This window comes from Dromaius novaehollandiae, chromosome 5 (assembly GCF_036370855.1).
Source record: "Dromaius novaehollandiae isolate bDroNov1 chromosome 5, bDroNov1.hap1, whole genome shotgun sequence".
Taxonomy (NCBI): domain Eukaryota; kingdom Metazoa; phylum Chordata; class Aves; order Casuariiformes; family Dromaiidae; genus Dromaius; species Dromaius novaehollandiae.
The window spans coordinates 56,722,360-56,742,544 of record NC_088102.1 but is presented as its reverse complement, the minus strand read 5'-3'; the positions used below and the strand labels follow the sequence as shown (position 1 = coordinate 56,742,544).

Here is a 20,185-nt window from a genome sequence, read left to right as displayed (position 1 = left end):
TAATTTTGATAAATTGATTGAAATCAAACCAATCTGCTGTAGTGTGGGAGGAGAAGAGAACATTAGTGGCTCTTTACAGCTCTCTGGTGTTTGCACCCCTTTTATTTGAACTTCTTTTCCTCTTTGTGATGCTTTTTTTCCCCATTGTCATAATACAGAACAATTATAAGTGACATCTCTCCACTGTAACTTTTCAAAATACAAAGTAGATTCAAAGCCAGACAATAATTTGAAATCAGTCAGGAATGACAAGGTTATCTTGTAATAGATGTAACTGTCAATTGTGTTGATCTCAGTCCATCACCAGACAGAAATTGTTCCCATCTCTCAAACCCCAGTTTTGACACATTTTGCACAGTCTCCAAAGAAAGGTTAAGGAGTAAAGTGGAATGGAGACTGTTTTATCTGCTTATCTCTACCTTTCTCAAGATTAGTCTTGTGAGGAGACAAGATTAAGGTAGGTGGTGTTGATCTGGCTTAACGTGTGTCGTACCATCACCTGCCATGTACAGATTGTCCCTCTGTGCAACTACACATAACATGAACACCACCAGTTACATTTACAACTGAAATCAGTGCTACTCAGTACTAAACTGGAGTATCTGAATTAGTAATGATACAATATTATGAAACCTCCCCACCTAATTAACCTCAATTTTCAGCAGACATTAATTTCTTTTGGAAACCCACTGTGATAAATACAAGCAATCACAGTATTGTGTAATATTTTAATCAGCTTTTAAGTAATAGAGGAAAGCAAGAACAAAGTTGACCTTGCTTTCAAATAGCAGAAGACGATTTAAAAGTAGTAATATATAACTGAGTTTAAAGTTAGATTACAGAATGTATTTGAAATAGGACTCTTTCTGAAAATGATGAAAATTTTCTTTAATGGTTTCCTGTAAGTGGGTATACTTTGTCTTTATAAATCTTCAGATGATAACCTCTGTGAGATCTGTTATGCTGAAAAATGTAAGAATTCTGAAAATGAAGCCTAATTACTAAAACATAAAGGAAGAATGCATTTAATTCAAAATGATCTCATGGTCTTTTCCTTTTAAGTAAAAAGCTTCATTATATCCAGTGGACATTGGCATGTGTCACAGAAGAAGACGACTCGTTTTCATAACTCCCAGCACCAAATCTTGATTTATGAATAAAAAATTCCAATGTTGGAACTTCAGACAGACACTTACTAATAATTTCTCATTTGTTTACCAACAAAAAGAAAAGAAACAAGCAAGGGAAGGAGGAGCAAGCTTTTGTTAATGGTGTGAGCCCATGAAATAACTTATTTTGTTGTTATGGATACTGCTCAAATGCTGCGTGTTCCACATATGCAGTGCTGAATAATTTAGGTGTGAGAATATGGCACTGCAAAATTTAAGTAGGAAAGAGAAAGGATACACTTCTCAAAAATATCCATTGTATTACATAATTTCACAGGTTCCAGTAAGTAACTGGGAGAGTAGAGCATGAATTTTGTCAGTTCAGTAGCCATTGAGCCAAAGTAGCTATGGAGGAAGTGGCAGGATTTTGCTTTTTAAGCGCCACCAAGTTATCCTAGTTTAATAGACTTACAGCTTTTATCTGTCATTGCATGTATATCGGAGAAAACAAATGGGTAAAGGTGGGACTGAGGAAGGCCTGTAAGTACTTTGGAATTCCAAATCCACATCGTTGCTATTCTGTACAAATAGAATTTCAAAAATAATTGGAGTTTAGTATTTACAGTTCCTGATTTGGAGTCCTTCAGATAAATCAGTAGGAGACTATGCTACAGTAAGGTAACAGTTCAGCACTTGTTACTTGTTTCCAATGTTTATTTCAGGAACAATCTGAGAATAAGTCAGATGAATATAAAATATTTTGTTATATGGTTGGAGTTCAAAGAGAAAATAGCAGAAGAATAAATTATTGAATACAAACAGACACCTCAAAATCTTGCTGTGAAATATTTATCCTTTAAAGATTTCTACTTTGAAGCTACTGTTTACCGAAATCCATAGTTTTACCAGGGGTATGAAAAAAAGCATGACTGACAGGACCTAGCTTTAAAATTGATCCCTCTCCATACATAGCTTGAAGAATTCAGTCCATTTTGAGGATAGATTAGAAATAGTATAGTTTTTAGATACTTCTTGTTTTTTATGGACCATCTACTTCCAAGATACAGAGTCCTTTATCTTTGAAATTACATTTTTCAAATCTGATCTTCAACATTCTTTTAGGCAGTCCTTCATCTAAAAAAGAAATATAGAATAAAATTAGTAGCACCTAATAGAGAATTGTCCTCACATTAACTATAATGAAATTTAAGATCTTGTACTGACACTGATTCATGGGGTAAATTTCATACTCATTGAGTGATCCTGACTAACTGATTATTTCTACTTGCTTGACTAAGTATATGAGAAAACATTTCTATTGTAAGTATTCGTGTGAATAAATGTAAAATTCAATACCTGCAATTATACACCCATGTGATTTTGAAATTCTGTCATCTTGAAGATTCATGTCAGCAAAACTTAAATGAACAAATGTTTATAGAAAGAAAATCCAAAAAGGTTATGTGTATGACTCTTCAGAAAACTTCACTGGAAATCACAGTGAATATTCGTGGTTGTTTCTTAGCAGTGTTTGCTTATAACTTGTCTCAGTTTCTCTCTGTACTTTGAAAATACTCATCATCCATGACTAACAAATGTATACTTGGGTGGCTCTGCAGTCATGTGATATATATGTTAAGCAAATCTATTAAAAAAAAAAAACACAGTATTTTTCTGGGCTCAAAGAAAGTATTTGACATTTGGGACGCTGAGTTTAAGGGATTAAGATGAGGTGAACCAAAGGTGGCATAAAAGAGACATATATACTTCTTTGTAAGGCAACAATGCAGACAAGAAAAGTAAGCAATTTTTATTTTAAAAGGAGATTAAGCATTGTTTTTACTAAGGATTTGTCCCTGCTACCTACCTTCCTATGGAAATTTTAAATCTTTTTTACATTTGCTTTGCTGCAAAGTCTAATCAGTCTTAAATTCATCTCAGGAGATAGATTGAAAAGCTTGACTTCTGTGTCCATTTTTGATCTGCTGAGTAGCAATCCAGTTGGAACTCATATTCAGTAACTGGAATCAAAGTCTTGTCCGTATTATGACTGCTGAATAAATGTCTTTTCCTTTTTTCCATTTATTTCATAAATACTTCTGTCTAAAAAAGGGAGTTCAAATGGAATGTTTCACTCAAGTCTTTGGAAGAGGCCTTGACCCACTGCAATTCGCTTTGTTATTGGGTTTCAGGTGATCAGAATGATCATACCTTTTCCTTTCATTATGAGCATATCATACTGCTTTTTTTGTCTTTACAGGGTCAGTTCTCCAGCTTCGTTTATTGGCATCATGGCTTTCCTGTTTTCCAATGATGATGAAGTTCCTGCAAGTTGTAAAAAGTTTCTCAAGCTTGCGTCAAAAACCTTCTGAAAAAGAAGTTCTTCAAGGACCAGAGTTTAACAGTAAGCTATAGTTGTAAACATAAGTAAGTAGGTTCTCTCATACTTGGCCTTGCTGTACCCTTACTAATGTGAGGTATAAATCAGATTTTATCTTTGTTGAATTTCTGGAGTCACATAATGATGGTCTCACCTTGAAAATACCTTAAATTGGTATTCCATTCACACAAAAACCTACTATACCTTAAATCATAATGTAAACCTGAACGTTACACGTTCACTTCCTTTTGTATCTTGTAATGAAGCACTATCTATCACACAAAATGTTGCCCAACATCACTGAAAGGATAATTCATTAATAGATAGAAAATACAAGAAAATTAACTTGCAAGCATTAGACAAATTGCATTTCTTTCATGATATGGATATGAAAGTAAATTCAGCATTACTGTAATAATATCATATAATTAATTCAACTTTTTAACAAAAAAAAAAAATGTTTAGACTTCACCATTAGAAATTAAGATGTTCCTAACTTCATTCACTATGCCAGCTTTAGCAAATGTTATCATATACATTGTAGCTGCTTTCCATTTTTCCAAATGTGTAATATATCACTTTTCTGCAATGCTTACAAACCTAGTCCTTTCTCATAAAATCACTTGTTGCTTTTTGTAACATTCTAAAAAGATTAACAGCTACGTAACCTTAAACCAATCAAAGAAAATAGTATTTAATATGTCTTATTAAAATTTACTATTGTCAGGCTAACCAGAAAATCTGACTGGGCAGTTTGTATGCTATAACAATTGTTTCTTAATCACTGGCTTATTATTATTTGGTGTGTCCTTTCTGTCATCTTCTAGGTCTGTTCCATCCACATATTGGCATTGTTTTTGCAGTTGGATTGTGAGGCCTTTGTGGCATTATCCATCTATACCTGGAGTAGATTTTAAGATGCTCCTCCAATACAAAATACTTCATTTTGTTATTGATCTCATAGAATGAAAAATTCTGAAAATGCCTTATTTGTATAAAGCTTGTGCATTCTGATCATCTCTTCAAACATATGGTGCACCGTGTCTGGAGGGGATCAAGTCAGGCGTTGGGGATAGCCATGAACCAAATACATTACAAAGAGAGTCCTGTCTGTCTGTCTATTTTGTTTGCAGAATGGGAAAATGTGGGACAAAACTCAGTTTGCTATATGTTGTACATTTTGAAAACAGAGACAACTATTCTGGGTGCAATATGAGCTTACTTGTTCGGTATTGGGAATAAAGTACTGTGATACTGTCTTGGGAAGTAGAACAAAATACTGGAATGTTGGAAAAAAATAATCTTGGCACTATGTTTTATGCAGAAGTTTGGCATGGCTTGTAGTGAGCTCTGTCCCTTTCTGCTGGTGAGACAGTTGGACCTCATGCTAACCATGGATTATGGTGCAGAGGAGCAGCATCGTACGTTCTAACCATAGGAATCTATGGAAATCCTGCACTGTAGGGTTCAAAGATTTCAGGTTTTCAAAGGTGGAGATAGGAAGGTAGACATGGAGAGTCATCCTTTTCTTTAAAATGTCTACCCTCTTACACCATATGATCACGTGTGAGAGCAGCTAGAAGCAGTAGTAAAATATCCAGCCATAGCAGTGCTACCCAAGGAGCTAAAGTAATAGGGTCTGCTGTTCAGCAGTTTGAGTGTCCTGCGGAAGATGTGCACTAAGGTAAAGCAGCAAAACTCTTAATCTCTGTGAGACTTCTCTTTTTTGTTGTAAAAGGGAACATTTTTCCCAGCAGAAAACTTTTTGTAGTGTTTTTGTGTGTGTGTGTGTTTATATATATATATGTATGTATGTTTATGCATATATGCAAAGGACAAATGGAAACACTTCCTCCTCAAAGAACGATCTAGCATATTTTTATTCTAGTAGGACCCATATCTGGAATGTCAGTGACTGCTTGAACACATTTTCCTCTTTCATGTAAGGACAAAGTTCTGTCTAAAGCAGAAAGATTTCTTTATTTCTTTTATTCTGAATGCAGTGAAGATTCATTTTGCTGGCAAAGGTGCCATGTGAATTTTGCTATGCACATGTTTTATGCTTGGACAAACAGGCTTTTGTTCTCCTTCCATTTATTGTCTGACTCTGTTGCACTTGCAGAAATTAGGGCAGATGATGCATTACTCTTGCATGAATATTTTCCTCCTCACCATGTGTTTGCACATGTGTGTTTGTACACTGATTTGTTTCTCTGATATTTTTCTCTTGAAAAGAACAAGAATTCAAGGCTTTTTTCCATGTTACACAAGAGAATTCATGGCTGATATTTCAGGAACTATGTAGGCAAAAACCTTGATGAAATGTTTCAAGAGTTCCCCTTACCCTGGGATTGCATGGTATTAGTCATTGATAATGGTAAGCACAGTAGTAGCTTAAGATCAAGAATCAAGGAGGTAGGAATTGAGTGAATTTGAAAAAATTACCGTACTTAATCAGCTAGTCAGCATTAGCAACACATTCATCTAGTGACAAGCAGTTCCTCTTTCATGTGTTTTCTTTGAATTGCTACATGATTATATGCTTTGGAAGTAAAAAATAGGAAAGCATGGAAAGTGAAACTTATTCCCAGCATCTCTCCATAGCCTTCCAATCAAACTGACCAGTACTGCTACAAATTCAGCTGTTAGAAATTGGCATTTCAGTTCACTTTACAAAGCTGCCATTATAGGCCTGTCCTTGCCCCATCCTGGAAAAACGGTTTGTTAATGTTACTGCAAAAGATTACATAGATAATAAAAAGTTTTTCCCAACCCATTTTTTTATACTATGTAGTTTAAAAAATTAGAGTCTGTTTTCTTCTAAAATGAAAATATGCATTAGCAGAGAACTGGGCAGAGGGTGTTCTGCAAAACTGGCAAGTTGTAAAATAAAGTTCTGTAAGGATCCTCCTCAGGAATGATCTCTTGCTTTCCAACAACAGACTTCATAATACTGAAAACAAACACCAAGATGAAGGAGCCATTTGGCTAAAATTGAAATTTGAACTTGATAAATCATTTGCTGCTTGAATCACAGATGATGAGCTGTATACACGCAGTCTACAGTTGGTGCCTAACTTAATCGTTAAGCAAGGTTAAGAGAGTTATAAACAGGTAAAATCACATATCATCACATATCTGTGCACCTGCCAGATCTGGTCTGTGTGGTACACTTGGAGGAGGACTGAGATTTAGACCACCAGTTGTCTTCACATCCTCTTCCCACACAGGGAGAGCGAAAGTATGGCTCCGTATATGTTTTAATACAGATTGCATTCCTGTCTGAAAGGGACGGATCAGAAGATCAGAGGCAGTTGTTCTGAAGGGCAGCCAGCTGCTCCCACTGAGGTGCTTCAGACCTGAATGAGTGTTTGAGCAGTACATTGGTCTGAGGGACTCTTTGTGGCTGGCAGTGCAGTCTGCTCATTCTTTACCTGAGATAGATTCCCCCCCCCTCCCCCCCAGGCTATTGTCCTTTAAATGGTTTGTGCTAAATTGAATTATCCTGTATAGGGCACATTACAGATACAGCAAAATGGCTTTACCTGCAAAGTCCTCGAAAGTCATTGCTTAAAGATGCTGATGTATTTCCCTGAATTAGTCATTTTACTTATATTTTAAGCACCTTCACATCTTTATTTGTTCTTTATTTCATAGAAACTTTTCAGTGTATTCAGATTTTAGTAGCCTGCTCTTACTGTGCAGCGTGGATCATAATATGGAAACAACATAGCCCTTAATTGAAGCTAGGCAGCCCTCCGAAATCATCACAGGCTTAGAGATATGAAGCAAATCTTAGTCAAGTGTATCTACCACAGGTTTGTGGATAAAATAAATCTTAGAAATTAGCTAAGAGATAGGAAAGGTTAGAAACTGTAAGGAAAATTGTTAATCTCATTTTGCTACATTTCCTCACACTCGTAAATTAATACTGGGTTAGAGTCCTATTCATGTTCCCACTGTATTTCACCTTTTATGTTCCCAGTTAGTAATAGCTAAGCGTGATGGGGGATGGCACCATACTACTTGAAAGATAAAAGTTCAGACTGAGATGTGGGTCTGTGTTCGAACAGCTTCCTGTGTGACCTCAGAAAGCCATTTAGCTTCTCTGTAAATGAGGTCCTCCACTGTACTGCCTCTTTATTCTTTTTTGAAAAATGTAGTGAAACTATTTTAAAATTTCAGTACTTTTCATACTTTTATTATAAATGCCCTAGTTTCAGCAGGACATTCACCATAAGAGGGGTGGATGGGATATTGTCATGCTTAGGTGCCTCACGGTTATAGAAATCTCTCTTAGGATGGTGTAAAATGGACAGAGCTCTTTGTTAACAGAGCTTTTAAATTGTTCTTTCTTCTAGATCCATCTCAGTGTTCACAACATAAACAGAAAGCTGCATCTTACAGTTTACTTACACTGCAGATTATAATTTTGTATAAAGTACCCAAGAAACAGAATAAATTATTTTGCTGCTACACCAAGCTACCAAGGTTGCCTTATTTCAGCTAGCTTGGTTATCTATCTAGACTATTCTGTCTACCTACAGCTTACTCACTCTGCAGTTGTGAACGAGTAGTATGAACAAAAGAAGTTTGGAGATTGCACTACTAATATTACTGTGAAGTTATCTTTAGATAAGTTGGTTTAAAGCGAGAGATGCTTCTTACAGTCCTGGTTAAAGTCATAATGTTGCCTTATGACTGTGCTTGTGTTGATTATAACTGGGTTGTCAACTGCTGCCAGGTTGTACTAAGTGCATCCCTAAAACAGATTTCTGGCAATTTGCTTTTGCGCTTTTCTCAGACACAACAATTTCTGATGACTTCTTCTCTTCTGCAGTCGTATTTGGCCCATACTGGGTGTCTCATGTATTGCATGTGGAGTTGTCTATAATGGATTCCCTCATCCCCCTTGAATTTCTGAATGCGTTATCTTTGGAATCACTGCTTTCTCTCCTTTTCGTACCAGTTCATTCTCTGCAGTAAGACTGTATTTTCATTACATGTGTTCTTGATCATAGTGGGAATTTATTTCTGTGGCATCTTGATGTACGAGTCCTTTTAAAAGATTCACCATATAATTGTGCTACTTCTCTTGCTGCTTATTCGAGTACATCAGTAAATGTTGTAGGATCATGTAAAATTTTCCTCCCAGGCTTTCTCTGATACTGCATCTTACTCTAAAACTGAACAAGACATGCTCTCCCATGGATTTTTTTTTGGTCCTTATTTTATTTTCCAGGTCATATCTTGGCACATTTGTCTTCCTATGAGCTCTGTGGTTAGAACATATTTGGGAATAAGATAGGTAGACTCACAAATAGAGAGTGAGCTAACTAGAAGAGGAAAACAAAAATACCAAAGCAATGAAATATGACAGAGGATACAATGTGATAGAGAAGAGACTGAAACCAAAACATGTCTACTCCAATGTACAAAATACTGTTCGCACACTAAAGTTTGCAGGAACAGTTACTGGATTTTATTAGATCAGGTAGTGGTTGGAAAAATAGACACACAAACTCTTCCACAGGGCATATGTTTTTGAAAACTTCCTTTTTTTCCAGGTGTGGTCCAATTATTTTGTCTAATACTACCTCAACACAGAAATCTTGCCTCACTTAGATCCTTAGACTACTAGGCAAGTGCTGTAGCAGACAGCACTACAACAGAATGCTGTTGGCATGTGAGAAGCCTCTGCTAATGTTTGGAATCATGAATTGATTTCGGCCAAGAGATGTGGAAGAAGACTTGCATCCGGGGGAAAGAGAGAGATACCAGACTGTGTAGGCACTTGACAGACTGAATTGGGGAAGAATCATCCTTTGTACGTTTTAGTAATAAATTCGCTCTTGTCTCTTCACCAGGAAAAGAGGTGTGCGCTCAGTTTGTGGTGTTTGAAATATCTCCTTACAACTTGTTATCCTAGATGAGTTCACTGTAAACACCCTGAAAAAAATGAAAAATGTTTTGGTGTTATTCTCTGCCTAAATGTGGTACTTGACTATTGTACTACTTAGCTGAGCTACTTCAAAACATAAGCTTAATGAAATGGTAAAGGGTAATAACCTCCCTGGTGATTGAATGAACAGTTGTTAAATGTTATCTGTGCTTATCATTATGTGGCATAAGACCTTTGGCAGTTCTGTGCCAAAGCAATGTTATTAAAGAGACCACAAGAACAAAATTTAGAATTTCTAGTGTTGACTGTGTATCAAAAAAGGATTAGTTAGAGGGGAGAGTGCGGGCAATATGGAATAAAAATGTACCATTAAAAAGAATAGTACCGATTATAGCATTAAAGTTCCATCGGGAGGCTGCATCTAGCTGAAAGGCAGAAGACTGCTGTAACTGAGGAAGAATTTGGAGATGATTTCCAGGGATCAGCAAAGCTTTCAAGTACAAGTAAGAGTGTAAAGGGCCCAATCATTGCATATTTCATATCCCAAGGGAAGCATATCATGCCAGAGAGGTGAAAGGAGAGTTTAATTCTGGGAATGAGGCAGTAGGCAGAATAGGTTCACTTGCTGGTTATTTTAGGAAGGAAAAAAAAGCTCACTTAAAGAACAGTGCAAATATGCAAAAAAGAACAAACCTCTTACTACTAGCAATAAGAAAAATTTGACATGTTTTTTTAAGGTAGGGTTTTTTCCAGGGTCTTCTGATAGGTGCCTTTAGAAAAACAGGACACTCGTTTTTATGTTCACCACCTTATCTGGAAGATATTGTTTCCAAATCCTGTCATTTGGACTGTGTTTGGTGTTCCTTTACTTTGAAGTTCACAAGTATAATGAATACATTTTTACAGATTTTTCAGTAAGCGGACTGTAGCCTGGAAAATACCTCTCGGTTCTATCAGGATAGTCAGGTGCAAAGTTCATGAAAATCCTTTAGAGTCTTCCGTAATGAAAAGCCTAAGAATCAGTTTGTATCTTTGTTTTTGTGTTTATTTTAGGATATATTACACTTTCCATATTTTGTTTCTTTGTGCTGACAAAGAAAAACATAGGATGAAAGGTGTAAAGATCCAGTGAACACATCTCTGAAAATAAGGCAAGTCACTCAAAATTGAGCATGTTTTAGAAGCAGGAAAATGTCTTTTCAAAAGAACTGACGAGGTTCACAGATTAATATCAAGGGCATAAGTTTAGTAGATATTAGTCTCTTTGCAGCAGAGGACAGAAAATTGCAGCTGAATCATGGTGTATTTCTATGCTAAATATAAAATAGAAAGTAGATATCTTTGCCTATCATCTTTTTTGGATTTTCAGAGCAAACCAATCTTTTATTTATTTATTTATTTATTTAAATAATGAATGTTTTTCCTCATCATCAGCAAAATGTGGCAAGGTGAAGTAAGAGGCAGAACTTCTTTGGAGTTAATAAAAGACGAGAACAAAAAATCCTGCTGGAACAAAACTCATCAAATGCCATTTCATAAGGTACATCCCAGTGGAAACAGGACTTCTTCGGCTATGCCTTTGAAAGTAATGCAACCATGACAGCGGATGGAAATGCATGGTAAGAATCATTTGAGTTACAGAAAGTTACATAAAGACAATCGCGGGCAAATTCCGACTGGATGAGAAAGAAGAAAAGAAAGACACTAAGATCACTACATGTTAAGAGTTAGTTATATAGCACAGTTCAGCAGGGAGCATAAGCATATGCCAAAGTAAAAAAAAAATAGTCCACAAAAGGCAATGAAACTAATCACTTGTTTACAGTAAGATACACGTTCGTTTATCTTATTCAACCAGAGTCTTAGTGCAGTATTTGGAAAATGCCATGAACAAAATCTGTAAATCACAGTAGATTGATTTAAGGGGTGACATAAATATCTTCTAAGGGTTAGCTTTCTTTTCACCTGTAAACAGAATCAGCCTACTTAGGTGTATAGTGGGTCTTCAGTTTGTCAGCATCTTGATTGCTGTAGTCAGAATATAATTGCTACGCTGTGAACTTCGCAATTGTCTACTTGGTTCATTGGAGTATTCTAACAAGGAAAGCTGATATGTGAACCAATTACGATTTCCCTAGATAATGGACATTTTTATACCGGATGTATTTCCTACTAGTAGGACATAGTGCATTGTTAATATAAAGAAAGTTCCAGAACTGCATAAAAACCCCTTAATCTGTCAGGCTTTTACTCAAATGTAAAATCACATTCATTTAGAACTCCCAGTCTGCTGAACTAAGACTTTATAAGTTACTCCATAAATCTGGTAGTCGCTCATTTATCAGTCCTCCTAGCTAAAGATAGGTAACGGACTCTTACAATTGCAAGCACTGAGAAAAGCTCTTTTCTTTATTTGTGGATAAAGCGAGGGTTTTGTTTTGGCTGTGTTGAAAGAAAACTAGTATCAGGAACAACTCACTTTCCAATCATTAAAATGCTAATTCCTACCTTCAGATACTCAAGATTTATTGTGGGCTGCTTTAGCCACTGTTAGATTTACTTTCAGCTAGCCCTTAGTTTCCCCTTTGCCACTGCCAGTGAGAGCAATACGTGAATTAAGAATTTAAGATATGTTTCACAGAAAGAATTGTATTAATATTTTATTTTTAAATCACCGTCTTTTTGAGTGGTGTTTTTTGCTTCTGCAGGTGATTCACATACCATGTTCTGTCACTTAATAATTCTGCGGGTGTGCCCAGGGAGCCCTCAGAGCACTGAGAGTCAGGTGGTGTCTGCCCCTGTGTGTGTGTGTCCACATGCCTGCGCATGCACAGGCACATATATACCAAAAGTGTATCAATTCCACTTTGTGGAAAGGAGGGGGAAGTGCCAGATGTTTTTTGAAATAGTTGCACTTCTTTTTTTTTTTTTAGGGGGGGGGTAAGTAAATCACTTTGTATCGAAGGGGTCTGTTCACAGAACTCAGCACCAGGTTTAATGCACACATATTCTGATTGTTCAGACCCTTTTGGCTGGGCTGTGAGACTGTCGTATGTAATTCCACCACTTTGTTAGGACAACCATTGTGGCTCATTCTTATGCCTTCCATTTGAATTTTTTTGGCAGTGGCAATGGTTAGATCTGTAAACTTCATTGCTTTGATAAATAATAGTGTTGCTAAACAATGTATATCTGTGCACTGGAATTTGATATGTGAAGGAACCCCAAAGTTCAAAGCAAAACAAACCTTGAATTACTGAGATTCAGTTGTCCCCTTCCTAACTTGTTAAAGAAAATTTGCTTAAAATTGGGCTCAAACTTGTTAAACTGTAAGCTGCTGATGAATCTGGGCTGTTTTTGAGACCAGAGTGTTAATGTTCGGAGCTTTTATTTGGCGATATGTACAGCTATAGGGCAACTTTCGGTATTTTAAAGAAAAAAATTCTTAAGCCAGTTTTTCTGAACTTCGAAGAAAGTTTCGTCAAAATTAGGAGTAAAGTGAAAGCTGGGTTGGTCTTATGTATTGTGTCCTGTGTAAGAGTGCTCAGGACTTTGTCCTTTGCAACTTTAATACGTTTACCCACAGGGATATGTTCTCACTTGTTGCATGTTTGTGTCCAAGAGGGATTCCCTGTGAAAGAAACACATTTCCAAATTGAAATCTTTTGATTTGCTCCAGTTCTGAATGGGTACCTTAGAAAAAACCCTGATTTTGTGCCCTGATGGATGCAAGAATAGAAGGCCGTAGTAAAAGTGATGTATGGTGTGTTTTGTCCCTCTTAGTTCATGCATGCCATTCAAAATAGTAAAGTTACTATGTCAACTCTAGTTGTAACAGACACAGGTTAGACTACACAGATTTGAGGATCACCAGAATTGCTGATGTCTCTGTATTATCAGTTTTTATTCATAACCAATATCTCTTTTCACTTGTAGCTTTGGACGAGATGTACCAATGAACCGTCTTAGCTTTTCAGTCCAAAGCTTGCCTATGTAGTTATATTCAGCAAGATTAAGATTAATCAGTTAAAGCTGTGATGTTAAATATATCTATATTAAACCAAATACTTTAATGTATGTGAGTTAACCCCTGAGAGGGTGATCTCATTCAGGAATGAAGTAGCTTTAGTTTGTTTGCTTAATTTCAGTACTGGCAGCAGTTGCAGCATCTCTGCAGTTCTTTTAATGAAGCGCTGAGTTTTACAAGCATTTCCTCATAGGGTGCATGAAATAATCACAGAACCTTCTCCCTGACCAAGTCAGCACAGAGACATAATAGGACAGTAGTGCCCAGAAATGGATATACAGGCAGTGGATAAAGAGAGGACTTTGGTCTCTAGAGCACCTTCATCAGCACTAAATTTGTTCTCAAATACTTATTGTCTGTTTTAGGGCAATTGCTTGAGGAAACTCAGGATTCTTTTGTTTCATTCAGGAAAGGGAAAAATGGAAGATGTTACTTTCTAATACTTTCCCAGAATATCTGCAGGTGGCTGCCTGGAGTATGCATGGCTGAGAGAAATACAAGCCTGTCCCAGTAAAAAGATATGCTGGATTTTTATACATTAGTTCTCTTGGCTGTTGCTTTATTAAAGCTCCTTAAGAACGTTCTTGAATACAAGTTTGCATTGTGAAGGTCATTTTGATGAGAAGGGAGCCTATTCCTGCAACTGTTATTTATTTTATAACTGTAACGATGTAAAGTTATTCTACCTAAGAAAGTGCATGTTCAACAGGTTAGAAGGACCATGGTATGACAATACAGCAACAGTCCATGATATTTTAATGTTCAGGGAATAGCTTCAGTCTAGCCTCAGTTTATTATTTTTGCTTGTGCATAGAAACAGCTGTATTGTTGGCCTGGTGGCTGTGTGCAATGTTTATTGATTAATCCGTTTCATACTGTGTTGAGAAAGTGGCACAGAGAAGTAGGGCAAATATACAGGGCGCAGCTAGTGCAGAGGATGCTTTCACAACAGCTGCTACATCAGTAATTTCCCGTGTGAAACACTGCTGTGTTCAGGAGGAGAGTGGTGTTAAGCTCTGAGAGTCAGGTAAGGGGATCTAAGCACCTATGTAGATTAGGCCCTTTCAGTTAGCAAAGAGGAATTTATAGCCCATCTTGAGGTCAGAAACCTCAATGAATTCTTCAAGATTAGGCCCTTTCAGCCAATGGGGTTGGAGAGTTATGTTGACAGAAATGAGAGTCGATTTTCAACTTGATCTGTAGTGGATTCACGTGGGAGCTAGATGCCTAATAGCTTTATGTGCCATTTATAGAGATTGAAATGGGGAAGATTATAAAACAAACTGTTCCCAAATAAATTGTATGCTTAGCTCTGTATCCCACAGGGCAAGTTACCTGCTGACTACTAAAGGTTCTACTCCCAACTAATTACCTGAACAGGCCTAATCCTGAACAATTCAGCGAGGCTTCTGGTCTCAGCATGGGAAATAAATTACTCCTTGTTAGACTGAAAGGGTCTGAACTACCTAGGCCCTTAGATTCACTTACTTAACTCTCCAAGTTTAGCAAAATACTCAGTAAGACTTTTGACCCTCAGCTTGCATGCTGAGGCTGACATTTGGGTTGGAATTTTCACTTCTTAATATCTTACACAATTTTGACACAAATATAGTGGCAGATTCTTAAAAGAGCTCATTTTAATTCAGTTTTCAGCATCTCAAATAATTGTATTCATAAACTACAACTGGTTTAGTTTATGAAAACTCCTGCCTCTGTTTGCCTTCAACAGTAGGCACCTGAAACACCTAATAATGCAAGAGGAGTTCCCAGGTTTATGCACAGAGATATGAGGAATTTGCTATGGTAAACTGCAGTTGAGAACAAGAGTTCTCTAAGTTTAGGATTGGCTAAGGAGTCAACTTTTCTACTGTCCTGGAGTACGAATGAGGTAGGAATGGGCTAATTTTAACCAGGGATTTTTCAGAGATCGCCTTTCGCAGAAGCTACTCTATCCCCAGAATACGTCAGCTCCCTCTGTCTGATCTGTATATGTGGCCTATTTGGGCTGTCAGTATGATGTGGCCCATTTGGGAACTCTTTCTTGGAGTGTACTACTGAAGCTAGGATGGTTTTGTCTTACAGCTTTACCTGTCCTGCATGCATCCACCAAGAAGGGGTGCTTCTGGCTGTAATTCCTTCCCTCCCCTGAGTGTGCCAACTGCCTGAACACGAGAAGAAACACTGGCAGAACAGCGTATGATTCCCAAAATGCTATTTCCCATTTTCTCTGAAGAAAAGACAACAGTCTGGATAGATTTATTCATCAGGTTAGGTCTGATGTATAGGGTGTATTAGCTTATTGTGTTAATTAGCATAGTACCTGAGCATGTCACTTGAGTGAGGTATTACTGAAAATGATTGCTGATGTCGTGAAATGCGGGTCTCCTTCAAAGGGGATGATTTATAATATCTCCATACATACCATAGTATTCAACCAGTTTTTATATTATACTTGCCTTCATCATACCTATTTGAATTTCTTGATTGCTATCCAGTCCCTAACCCCAGACCAATTTACTTCTCAGTGGCAGCCCTCTAGAAATGACATTTCCATTCTGGAAAGGTTTTCCTTGCTAAGTACTACATGGAGAACAAAAACAAAACTACTATATATTTACCACACACCGAAATAAAGGTTATCATAACATTCTTTCCACACTGCTAGCTAGTTCAAAATTAGCTGCAGGAATAGTTAATTTATTTGATAATCTTGAGAATCTATTTTTCTCCAGCCTTTTGTAGTAGTAACTTTTGTTGCACCCTGCCAAGGTCTGTTAATTCTTTATGTATTTTCAAGCTGTGAATATTTTTTTCCCATGTGGATCTATACAAATGGCACATGAAACTTCTAGGCATCTAGCTGCCTTCTGAATCTGGTCTTGAAGCCATTAGGAATCAAGTTGAATACATTCTCATTTTTCTCAGTGTAATTCTCTTTATTGAAACGTTTTCTCTGATACGTAAGGCTATCAAGATTGATTTTTAAAAAAGCATGTGTTTGTCTAGGATTTGTGCTTACATGGTTATAGAAAAGAGGACAGTCAAAACTTTTGCCTCATATTTGAATCCCTGAAATAGTTCTGATATGTGTCATGGGCTGAGATCTGTCAGAATCAGATTGCTTCCTCTCTCTTGACCAGTCTCGTCTGGTGCCACAAAACAGTCTGTCCTGGTTTTTCTGTCTTCATCAGCAGAGTGACAAGGTGATGGCAGAGCAATATGCTGATTTTGGCCCAAAGGTTCATCAGGAAGCTGTATTTGTTTACTATCAAATTATGAACCAAGACAGCTGCTACCTGTGAAACATGGATCTCCTGTTCTTATTTGCCAGAATCTTCAGCAGGAATCATTATGATCCAGTAAGTTTAAGTTTCTTGTCTAGTACAAGTTTAATTAAAAGTGTAAGTGGAGCCTCCTAGTAAGATTTGTAGCATTACAGGTATAATGACTTATCCACTACTGTTGCTTTGATTCCGCAGTTCTGTCATGCACTTATTTTCCATTCATGTTGATGTCATAAATAAGAGTTATAAAAAATGTATTTGTGATAAGAACTTGAGCAACATCTACCTGTTAAAAGCCTTGAGTCCATAGAAATACCTCTTTTTACCTAAAAATTGAAAGATATATGTAAGCTATGTTTGATGTTTAAAATTCTTTTCTTTACACGTTTCTTCATATAACAGTTTGTTACCACGCTATTGGAGTATGAGATACTCGAACTTACAGCTGGTATGTCTTGATGATTTTAAAGAGAGTGTTCTTGAGTTGTTGTCCTAAAGGTTTTCCTCTGCAGTTGTTCTGCAAGTCAGTGTTAACTTAATTGTGCAGAAGTACATTAATTGTTAGCCCACTATTTGATTTCCCTCCAGAGTATTCCTGATAAAATCCCAGTGAGGCATTAGCCAGCCATGCCCTCACTGTAATCTGACCTGGACAAATACATATGCCAGCCAGAATTTAGCACCTGATATTTCCAGGGTTTATAATTATGGCATTTACTGTTAGCATAGTTTGAACATTGCATATGCAGAATTAATACCCTGATTCTTGAATACACAAATGGAGTTAATCCAGTGGCACAGTAATGCGAGTAATTCTGTGAAGAATAAAAGTAAGGGCTCTCCAGTCTCAAGCGGTATCTTACGGAGAGGCTCTCTCTCCATACCATCCTTTCTCTTGTTGCTGATTTGAAGGGTCCTTGAGGATCCTCAGACAGGGTCCTGTTTGAGTCGTCGTCTTCCCCAAATGCATGGAGAAATGTTCAAGTCCAAAACAAACCCACACATGGTATTTTTATCCTGCTTTCTGAATATGTCCATACTCTGATACAAGAAATTATTCTCCAAATATAAATATCGTTACCGTTTTTACTGCTATTTATCCTAAACTCAATGGTAAATGACAGTGGTTTTGTATACTTTCCCAAGAAAGTATAAAAGGCCTGCTGTTCTCCAGAGTCTGAACAATTTTTGATTAGCCTGTTGCAGTGCAAGTAATGAACAAATGTGCTATTTGTGTGTGTTGTGTGTAAGAACTAATCGAGGATGTGGTATATTTTATTCTTTTACGTACCTCATTATGTAGTGCCAGTTGCATTCAGAAGACTAGTATTAGAGCCAGATTCTTTAACAGAGATGTCTTACTGAGCCTGGCTAGTAAAATATGAGTAAAATATGAACTCCCTAAAGCAATATAAACACTGGGAGAAAAAACTTAGTTGTGGAGACAAAGAATTCATTGTTACTTTGGTACCTAGGGGTCTCCAGCACTGTAATCAACAGAGAACAGAAAAAAAGGGAACTATGTATTCTGAACCATGTATCAGCACATTTGAAATGATATAGTAACCATAGTCCTTTCCCTTGATTATCTCCGAGTGCCTCCTACTGCAACATTTTACTTGATTTAAAGGGAGTTCCTGATCTTATGGGAAGTTGGCTGAGACAGCCTTGAGAGGCTAACAGAAACAAAATTGAAGCAAGAAGGGAGGAGCAGAAGAATGAAAAGAGAAGACTAAAAGAGAAATGGAATAATTTGTGGTCTAGAAGTGCAATAACTACCAAGCTGTAGTGCAGTCTTATTCTCTGCACAGAACTCTTGATTACAGCAGGAAGATTAGTGTTGGACTGAGGCCAGACTCTCTGCCAGTGTGAATTGCAGCAATTGTAGGGTAGCATAAATTAATATTGGGCGTAGCAACGTAAGTTAGGCTTTTTGAATTTCATGTCCCCTGTGCATGAAAATGTATTAAATTGTCATGTATTTCTTCTGGCACTCTATACACAGATAAACAATAATGATGCATGTTTCTCCTCCGCATTACTGCAGAACAGAACAAATCAGTATAATAGCATACCTTACAGATCCTTTGCTATGCTGTAATATTCTTAATACAATGGTACTATCGAAGATAATGACATACATATTCTTTGTTCTGCCAATAATAGTATCCCTTATGAATATGAAGGAGCAAAGGGAATATAGTATCTTTTAGATAAAAATTGCTCTTTGAATACTGTGAAAATATAAACCTGAATGAAATGATTCACAGGATTCATCTGTAAATACTTAAAGTTTGTCTCTTGCTTTTAAATCAGTTTAAAAAATTGGATCAAATAAGACCTGTGAATTTGATTGTATCATATGTATTTGTATCATGCCTAACACATTAGAAGGGATTTTTTAAAATGTTACAGAAAAATTATTCTGCTACTCCCATTAATTGTGTACATCACCTGTTTTATATATCACCTCTTCTTCTTTGCTCATTAAAAAAAAAATAATCATCAAAAAGGCATAGGAAAGTGAAAGTGATTGATCTGTTTCTACTCTTGTCTTTCCTCAGACTCAGATATCCATTGACTGTTTCAGTTTAAGATTGGCATGTGAGATGATGAGCAAATGCATCTGAAACTTTGGAAGAAAGGTAAAAGCTAGAGTAGCGCCTTTTTTTTTTTTTTTTTTTTTTTTTTGTCCCAATCCCTTGAAACACCTCAAAAAGGAAAAAAAAAGGTCCTACTGATAAAATAAAACACACAACTTCCTAGAGCATCTGACTTCTGCCAAATGTTTGCCTCTAGAATTAAAATATTAATGAAGTAGGAAGAATTCTGTGTTTCTAATCATATCGTACCTGTGATACCTATTTTTATGGCATCGTACGTGTCCGTCTGACTAAACAATGATAGGTGTTTGATCTATGACTTTGGTATACTTTTGTGGCGGGTTGCAGAAGAATCTGGGTTTTGGTATTGGAAATGAATTAGTAGAATGTTTTTACCTTGCCTCCAGTAGCATTGACATTTTGGAGTGTTCTTGTGACCTCACTTTGTAGTTTAATGGAATTTGGGATGACGTTAGGAATACCTATATATTTTTCACTATATATTGACTGTAGAATTTGAAGGAAAATTGGTTAGCAATAGCTGCCATTTACACATTTCCAGTACTTTTGGCAAGACCGTTGTGAACTCATTTGATGCCTGGCATTCAGTATGTTTATTTGGTTGATCATTACCTCTCCCTTACATAGCCATATGGCAGCTGACTGAAATTAATGGGATTAATAGTATGGACACTAATCATTGTAGGCAGTAGAGACAGAAAGATAACATGGCTAATATGTGTTATACCACTGGGGCTCTGAAGGGAAATAGTCACCAGATTCTCTAGATTCTTTTGGACTGTGTAGAAGGAGTGGACCTTGGTGGTAAAAAAAAAAAAAAAAAAAAAAAAAAAAAAAGCCTGATGCACTTTCTGCATGT

At 36.8% G+C, this 20,185-nt stretch overlaps 1 long non-coding RNA gene across 1 annotated transcript; it reads left to right on the top strand.

Moving 5' to 3' along the window:
* Positions 1-10,832: 10,832 nt before the first annotated feature.
* LOC135328661 (uncharacterized) lies at positions 10,833-19,335 on the top strand. The gene is made up of 3 exons (XR_010389621.1): positions 10,833-11,010; positions 16,610-16,777; positions 19,267-19,335. It is a non-coding gene; the product is annotated as an uncharacterized LOC135328661 (long non-coding RNA).
* The last annotated feature ends 850 nt before the right edge of the window (positions 19,336-20,185 follow it).